At 48.0% G+C, this 9,014-nt stretch overlaps 1 long non-coding RNA gene across 4 annotated transcripts; it reads right to left on the minus strand.

Moving 5' to 3' along the window:
* Positions 1-1,850: 1,850 nt before the first annotated feature.
* On the minus strand, positions 1,851-5,297 carry LOC127305548 (uncharacterized). Of its 4 annotated transcripts, XR_011746247.1 has the most exons (6): positions 4,802-5,296; positions 2,986-3,154; positions 2,718-2,902; positions 2,515-2,609; positions 2,290-2,408; positions 1,851-2,200 (listed from the first exon to the last, which is right to left on the minus strand). It is a non-coding gene; the product is annotated as an uncharacterized lncRNA (long non-coding RNA). The 4 variants fall into 4 exon arrangements; XR_011746248.1 differs by having other exon boundaries at positions 2,515-2,902; positions 3,038-3,154; positions 4,802-5,297; XR_011746246.1 differs by having other exon boundaries at positions 2,515-2,902; positions 4,802-5,297.
* Between the last annotated feature and the right edge of the window lie 3,717 nt (positions 5,298-9,014).

Genomic DNA, 9,014 nt, shown 5'->3' on the forward strand with positions numbered 1-9,014 from the left:
TCCGTTCGAGGCTCGGAGAGGTTGTGAGTATGAACCAATCGGCGTTCATCAAGCATCGAAGTTTACATGACAACTTCGTGCTTGTGAGACAAGTGGCCAGGAAGATTAACATGAGGAGACAGACGGGTGTGCTTCTGAAGTTAGACCTTGCGAGAGCTTTTGACTCCATCTCTTGGAGCTTTCTATTTGAGGTGCTGAGGAGAATGGGTTTTGGTGCGCGATTCCTAAAATGGATCGCCCTACTGTTATACACGGCAAACACTAGAGTCATGGTGAACGGAGTGCCAGGAGATAGAGTCTTTCACGGACGAGGCCTTAGGCAGGGGGATCCAACCTCGCCCATGCTTTTTGTCGCGGCTATGGAAGCCTTGTCTGCCATGATTACCAAGGCGACGGAGTACGGGCTCTTTGGGAATCTTGCGGCTATTTCGCCCCTACAGAGGATATCGATATATGCGGATGATGTGGTGATTTTCCTTAAGCCGGAGTGCAAGGAGCTATGGGCCGTGAGACAGATCCTAGGCCTATTTGGGGAGGCTTCGGGGTTGAAGGTTAACTTCAGGAAGACTTCTGCTACCCTAATTCGTGGCTCGCAGGAGGATGAGGAGAGGGCTACCAGTATGCTGGGTTGTGAGTTGGCACGGTTCCCAATAAGGTATTTGGGGCTGCAGTTAGCGCTTAGACCGCTCACGAAAGTGGAATGGCAACCGATGCTGGACAAAATGCGTGCCAGCATGGCAAAGAGGGCTCATCCGGAGAGAGGGGAGGCTTGTGCTGGTTAATTCTGTGGTGGCAGCTAGGGCTGTGCACCAAATGGTTGTAGCCGAGGCCCCCATATGGCTGTTGGAAGAGATTAACAAGTGGATGAGAGCGTTCTTTTGGGCGGGCAAGGAGGAGGTCCGAGGGGGTCAGTGCCTTGTGGCGTGGAAATCCATTTGCAAGCCTAAGAAGTTTGGTGGCCTCGGTGTTAAGGACCTGAGGTTGCAAGGTTTGGCGCTGCGTGTGAGATGGTTCTGGCTTAGACGTACTGACAGAACAAGGCCATGGCAGGGCTTGCCAGGTCTGAAGGACCCAGAGGCAGAGGAGGTGTTTCAGAGTCTTGCTCACTTCGACATTGGGGATGGACTTTCAACTTATTTCTGGAAGGATAGATGGATTGGTGGCTTCACAGCAGCGGAGCTAGCTCCGGGAGTCGTGGCAAGGGTCCCAACCAGGAGGAGGAACGAGAGGCTCGTGGGAGAAGCGCTGCCAGAGGACGGATGGATAGACGACATGTCAGGTGAGATGACGGAGGAGCTATGGAGGGAATGCCTGACCCTCTGGGAGGCGGTGGAATCGGTGCACAGGGAGGCGGGTCGCCCGGACCACATCTCCTGGAAAGGTGTGGATTCCGGAAAGTATTCGGCGAAACATACTTATGGCATGCTTTGCCAGGGGAGTTTGAGATGGAGCATGAGTAGGCCAGTGTGGAGCTCCTTCTCTCCTATGAAGTGCAAGATGTTTGCATGGCTAGCGCTGAGATATCGCCTGTGGACCTCGGACAGAAGGGCGAGACACGGGCTCCAGGCGCGCCCGGACGCTTGCTACACATGCCTCCAGGAGGAGGATAATGTGGATCATATTCTTACCCTTTGTCCCTATGCGAGACAGGTTTGGTGCAGGGTGCTACACAGTGCGAGTCTGCAGATTGCGGATCCAGGCTACACTGGTAACCTGCAGAGATGGTGGACGGAGGCCCGCAAGCGAGTGAGGAGGATTGACAGGAAACGCTTCGACTCCATGGTGATCTGCACGGCTTGGACGCTCTGGAAGCAACGCAACTCGAGAGCGTTCGGGGACACAAGAAGGCAGAAGAGCGTGGAGCAAATGTTGCAGGAGATCAGAGATGAGTTCCAGCTTTGGGAGAGAGCTAGGAGAGGTTTTGATGTCGCGAGAGAGTAGGCTTAGGCGGAGCTAGGGCGTGTGTGGGTTCTCGGACATGATGTTCGCATCTGGTCGCCGAGTCTTGTAAATGTTGTTGCTCTCTTCTATAAAGATAAGGCACGCTTTGCGCGTGCTCTCGAAAAAAAAAAGAATCCACCCATCGTCTTGCACAGTTGCAGAGCTTATTTTTCAGGGATTCAGATAACCGAGTTGCAAAGCTTATTTGCAGAGCTATCTTTTTTTCCTTTTGTTGCACATCATTGGATCCAATATCACCCTACAGGCAGTAACAAACATTTTGCATTAGAAGAAACGCAAACAAGGGACAGATAGTAGCAAAAATGACAGACAAAATAAGAGAAGTACAGTGTAACAAGTTGGGATTAAAAGGGGCAACTCGGGGCCTTGCTTGGATTGTGAACCCTCTGCCTGAAAGATATCATAATTCCGATCTCCAGGACAACATAATACAACAGAATCTCAGTCTGCAAAAATAAGAGCTCCCATGATGTAAATGGACAAAAAGAGACTTAAAACAAAGCATCATGTTACTGGTTTATGTTTTCGTGGCACAACGGAGTGACAACACACCTTAAACTGAAGACACTACAAATGCTTCACTTTTGCAAGATGATCATCTTCTCTTTTACACAGGCAATCCCACACCAGCACCTCATAAGACAACACTAAACAGAATGGGTTATTAATTTCGTATAAAATTTTACACCACATAAAAACGCATGCAAAATTTAAGATGAAGGGGTAGCTGCATGCGGTGGAAAGAAGAGATCGACCTTTAGGTAGGACCATAGGAACATACTGTCAACTACAGGTCCTTCTGGCGAGGTAGCAGCTTCAAAGATGAACAATATTCAGGTGAGGTCATACTCATCAGTAATTTCATTTAGATTCAGAAAACCTTAGTGGGCGAAAACACAGATGCCAGACTTTTCATCAGGCACCCTGGTTGAACCTAAATCTGCAATGAACAAGCAAGTAAATAAAAATTATAAGCAGAAAATATATGAAGACACAGCTAGCAAAACGGCCAACTTTACTTGCCTTCTCACATTAAAAACATAGCTTCAGGTCACGCACAAGAAACTGACTTAACTCGACTATCTTGTGCCAACTGAGGCTAGCATTAGTGAGGTTTACGGCCTCAAGCAATATAACACTGCCAAAAGACAGTGCATAATGGAAAGATATATCCAACCCTTGAAGGCCATCCCTGTGAGGTACAGAGGCCCGTTTAGCAAGAGGTTAGGAAGTAGATCTTGCTTATGCCATTTCTGAAATTACTAATAACCTACTAGAGAGGACCTGATTTACTTTAAAAACATGAAGCAACATTATAGTTCGATAGTATATTGATTCTTTGAATTAGAAGATTGACCAAACAATATAGTAAGATAAGAAAAAGCATCATTTGATCTAATGCACAGGCTCAAGTGGTGTGACTATATCCTTAGCTAACTTACATTTCTTTCTCAATCGCAGTATATGGTGCAAGAAGAGTTAGAACTTTGAAAAGAAGATACTATCAGTTTTGGCCCTTAATCAGGTTCAGAAAGGAAATGAACAGCATAATATTGCCAATATGTTATATAAGGATGTTCTTACCGGAACTCAGATCCAATACCACAAAAGTACAGAAAATCTAGACCTCTGGACCCTTTTGTGAGGAATTGAGAATCAATGAGGTCATTTGTTATAAGGGTACAGTTAATATTGAAGAAGCAAAGATTATAGCATGGTTTTGGTTTTCAGGTTTCCCCCCAACAAAATTGGGGTTCGCAGGCAGTTTAACGGAGTATAATTCCTAGGGTGTGACTATTTCCCAGTCGACTGAGAACTAACTTCGTTCTCAGTCAGGTGATGTCATCAAATCTCAGTTGCAAGTCATGTTGCAACTCATGACTAACCCGAATCACGATGCAAATCAAATGGCGTAAGACTTGACTGAGCACGAAGCTAGTTCTCAGCTAGATGAGAAATAGCAAATCCCTAATTCCTATGCATACAATAGTACGGAAAAATAAAGCAGAAGAGGTCCATGAAAAGTAGCTTTGGTATAAATACATTATGGCTTATTAAAAGCACAAAATTCTTCCGTATTTGAGATAATAAAAGTTTATACTAGCAGGGCTAAGGTTACAACGGCATTTGTGATCACTGCCAGAAGTGGAGTTGGTTTGGTACTTGGTAGATCCGCAAATGGAGGCACCACTAGAAGCGGCAGCGCGGTAGCAAGGAACAGGGAATGATGACAAGAACAGCTATAATTTATTATCCTCTTATTCAGCATATGAACCCACGGGACAACAGTATTGCTAGTTTTATTTAGGAAGAGCATATTTACTCTAATAACAAAAAAAAATTGAGCTAAGGGGGAAATGCCATAAAAAATTGTCGGATAAGTTTTGTACACAAAACATCGTATGCAGAGCAGTTCGCTGTACAAATCTACCAACCCTTGGATATAAAATCATGCCAGGAATACTGCAAATAATGGAGCACAATTATACTGGTTGTTACAACTAAAGGACGAATCTGCAGAAGGTAATGTCACAATAAACAAAGTAACTTTGGATACATAAACAGTAAGAATCAGAGTTATAACCACCTCGGGAAAATAAGTAAAAGGAAATTGATACGATGTTATATTGTCTTGAGGTGAAATGCTAAAAAGGTGGATACTGGTGGAGGTGGCATGAATGTTGTCATCATGCATACACTTCCCAGAAGCACCCAAAGAACATCAATGATATACCCAAATGACATATTACCTCTCTTTCTCAACATGGAAGTAATAGACAACAATATCATGCAACTGTAGCCAAGTAAGAGTAGAGTGAGTGGCATGTATAGTAATCACCTGGTTGTACACCTCCAACTCGAACCACAAACACGAACACGCTGCAGCTTGCATTGCATGGACTGATGGACACCAGCAAGCATATGACCGAACAGGTGAGCGTCATGGACCGGATTGGCACAGCACCCAAGGATTGGGTTGCCCAAGGTGGAGACGGCGGAGCTGCTCGGCGACGGCGATGTCGGAGCCCTGGTTGGTCGTCGGGGACGCGGAGCTCGGTGTTCTCGAGGCGGCGGCGAGCTGGGAGACGCGGGCAGAGCTCGAGGCTGTCCATGGGCGCGGCGGAGGCCGGAGTCGCCCCTGGCGTGGGCGAGGCTGGGCCACTGCCTGGGGGCCGCCGCCGACGCGGGGCACAACGTGGAGGCGGGCCGTGAGCATATAGCCTGGATTGCGCTCCCTAACTGAACAAAGGCGACGAATTTGCGGTCAATGAAACTGGCCAGTTTGAGCAGAGAGTAATATCGCTCTCGCCGATGAAAAATTGGAAGGGGTTTGTAAGAGTAAGGGCATCTCCAACGCGTCAACCCAATCCGCGCCCCGCGCGGTTCGGATGGGTCCAACCGACAAAAACACGGCCAAGCGCGCGAACCCATTCCAAAAACGGATGGCCGCGCCTTCCGGGATGACCCAAAGTCGGCTTAAATCTGGGCCGAGTTTGTGTGGCCGCGGACGCCAATCGCTGGCCGCTCGCATCCTCCCCTTGTCCGCCCCTGGCCCGCCTGTCTGTCTCGTAAAACACACCCACTTCACTCCACTCCCAAAACCTAGAGATGGCTGACGAGGCTCCTGCCGCCGCCACCGCCACCATCGGAGACGAGGCCCAGCTCGCGGCCGTTGCCGCTCCTCTCGTGGAGGCAGCTTCTGAACTGGACGCTCCGGTGGTCGTGGAGCCCGGGCCGGCGACTAAGAAGGCGAAGCCCGAGTTCACCGCGGGGCAGAGGGCGATCGAGAGCAAGAAGCGGGGCGACCAGCGCAGGGCGCACGAGCAACGGAAGAAGGATGCTGCTGCCGCGGAGGAGCGGCAGCGGGTAGCGAAGCAGCTCCTCCAACTCCAAACGCAGACGAAGGCGAATGTCATGCAAGAGCATGCCATGCTCTTTTACGGCCACGCAGCGCTCGCTCGGCACATGATCATCCCGGGCGCGTCACGACCTCGAGGGGAGCTCGGCCTCGTCCGTGACCTGGCCCCTTCCTCCAAGCTCAACAGCCCCGCAGACTGCCCCGTTTGGGTACACGCCCGGCGCGCAGGAAATGGGGGCGCAGTCGGGGCAGTACGCATACCCGTCACGGGATGGGTCACCGGAGGTGGGCGAGTCCATGACGGGGTCGTCGCCTTCGTCCATTGACCTCAACCATGTGCCGGCGAACTCCAAAGCCCCCAAGCACCTGGGAGCAGCAGCGATGACCGGTGCACGCAACCTGCTCGACGATTTGTCGGCCGAGCGCGCGCCGCCATCGATGCAGGCACCGTCCACCGTGCAGGCCCCTCCGTCTTACCCGCCGACAATGCCAACCACCGTGCCATATCCTTTGACCGAGCAGGCTCCCCAGCCACCTCCCATTGACACAGAGGAGGACACCACTGGCCATCCCGGCAGCATGAACATCGACCAGGAGCCGTTGTTCGCTGAAGAGCTCACACAAGCCGCAGTTGCACAAGCTCGATGTCGCCGGGTTAGCAAAAGAACCACCAACTACACGGTGCAGGAGGACAAGATGCTCGCCAATGGATGGTTGACCGTTGGGCAAGATGCATTGACAGGTGCCGAGCAGAAGGGGACCGCATTCTGGCGCCGGATCTATGAATACTTTCATGAACATCGCAAATACGGATAGGGTGCATTTGAGAGCGACCACAGCGAGATATCCTTCCAAAAGAGGTGGGGAATAATTCAAACAGAATGCAACAAGTTTCAGGCGGCGTATGATCATGTGAAGCGGATGCCCGTTAGCGGTATGGGCATGAAGGACTTGGTATGATTCTCAACCTCAACTTGTTCATTCGATGTTTGCACATATGTTTATCATTGTTGTCTCGCTTTGCTCTAGGTGTGGCAAGCTTTGGATTTCTACAAAAGTAACAATGAACAAAAGACCTTTGCTTCCCTCATTGTTGGAAGGAACTCCATGGCACCCCCAAGTTCCAGGAGGCGTACGAGGGGTACATGACGACCTTGACTGTCAACAAGACCGCCAAAGATGCCACGGTCATCGACCTTGATGGTGGGCAGCCTTGCGGTAGCTCCGCTTCTCGTGCAAGTCGTCCACGAGGCCACAAGTCAACCAAAACCGACATGAAGTGTGATGCTTCGGCCATGCAATTGGTTGGCACTTTGAAGGAGATGCATGCTGACAGAGAGGTGTCCACGGATAAGAGGGGTGAGACGAGGCGCCGGGAGAAAGAAGAGGACAGGAAGAACTACTTCGATGTCCAAAAGAAGAAGCTTGAGATTGAAGAGGTGAAGACCAAGACCAAGGCTAGAGAAATTGAGCTCAAAGGGAGAGAAATTGAGCTCATAGCAATGGCAAGGGCCAAAGAGGTGGAGTTGAAGGCGAAGGAAGTTGAGCTGAAACGGCAAGCCGAGGACAACCTGATCATGAACGCCTACTTGACCACCATGAGCGAGGCGAAGAGAACTTGGTTCGAGAAGAGGCAGAAGGAGATCCTAGAGCGCCCAAATTGAGTTGACAATCTCAATTTATAATTTTTATATTTTCCAAACTATGGCACATTTCATTTCTTCATGCTACATTTTATTTGATATTATTTTATGCTATTCGATATTATTCTATATTTTTTAGATGTTATTCTATATTTTTTAGATATTATTTATAAGTATGTGTGGCTAAATGGCCTATTTCCCAAAGAAATAGGCCAAAATGGGCAAATGGGTGGCCGCTACGTTGGACCCAGCGTGCGATCCAAACGGATAACCGGACGCGAGGCGTTGTTTGCGTGTCCGCGCGGCCACCCAAATGGCCCAAAACGAATGACCCAACGCGTTCGTTGGGTCGCCGCATTGGAGATGCCCTAAGCTTCTGTGAGTTCAACCCTGACCAATTTATCCGAGTCATGTCAAGCACAGTAATATGTATCATAAGAATTAAAGAATTGCCAGGCCAAGTTTGTTTATCTTGCTTTATCTACCGAGTCTAATTCTATGAAAAAAATACATATACTACCTTTGTCTTTAAATAGACATCTAAGATTTATCTAAATTCGAATAAATCAAGATTAGATCTAGATTTAGACAAACCTCCGACAACGGAGGGAGTATCATAGTTTCCTCCATCCACTACCACTTCAAGAAACTTGAGTGGTGATCAATTTATTTTTTAGAAACGAGGCAAAAATTATTAGTAGATGATAATTGATTGGTTAATTAACATAAAATTGGGAAACATCGAGCGAAAACCATAACAACAAACCCACATGCACACTAAATCCAAAGCCATCCAACCCTAATCACCTAGGGGGATCAACCAACCATCCCATACCGCAACAACCGCACGCTCTCTGACACATTACCACATATTAAATAAAACCTCACTAAAACACATAACAAAAGATCTTGGACGACATGACAATACGGGAAGAAGATGAGAACCATCCATCAAGCAGCTGCTACAGCAGATGGTGATGCATCAGATGATGAAACCCTTATCAACCTTATAAGATAAATTGATGCACTTCTCTTACTATGTTAGTACTCAATCTAAACCATATGTTGTTGATGCAGAAAAAAAAAGCTAGAACAACTCCAGAAAAGCCCAGTGTTGCAACACAAGAGAAGACCAAGAAAAAAACACATGTGAAGGCCAAGAAAAAGACCTATGTTAAGGCAAGAAGATACCCCCTGTGAGGAACACTACATCCACAGGGAAGAAAACAAGCAAGAATGTTCCATTTGCGCCTGCTGCCACCTTCACCTCCAGCTGTGCAGCCTGTAACTGGTGCGAAAAGAAGTCTTCTCTATTGGCTTGGTGGCTGATTCAAGTGCTTGCTATCCTGTTAATGAATATGTTCAAATTGTGCTTGTTATGTTGTTACTTTTGGTACTAATTCCATGAAAAAATATGTTTGTGAACTTCTTAAATTGTGCTTATTATATTATCTATGAAAATGTTCAAATTCTGATTGGAAATCTGTGCCAAATTGTGGGGAAATGCTGGCAAATTTTTTTGCACATACTTTTCAATAATCTGGACCGTA

Source organism: Lolium perenne, chromosome 6, assembly GCF_019359855.2.
Source record: "Lolium perenne isolate Kyuss_39 chromosome 6, Kyuss_2.0, whole genome shotgun sequence".
In the NCBI taxonomy this organism is placed as follows: domain Eukaryota; kingdom Viridiplantae; phylum Streptophyta; class Magnoliopsida; order Poales; family Poaceae; genus Lolium; species Lolium perenne.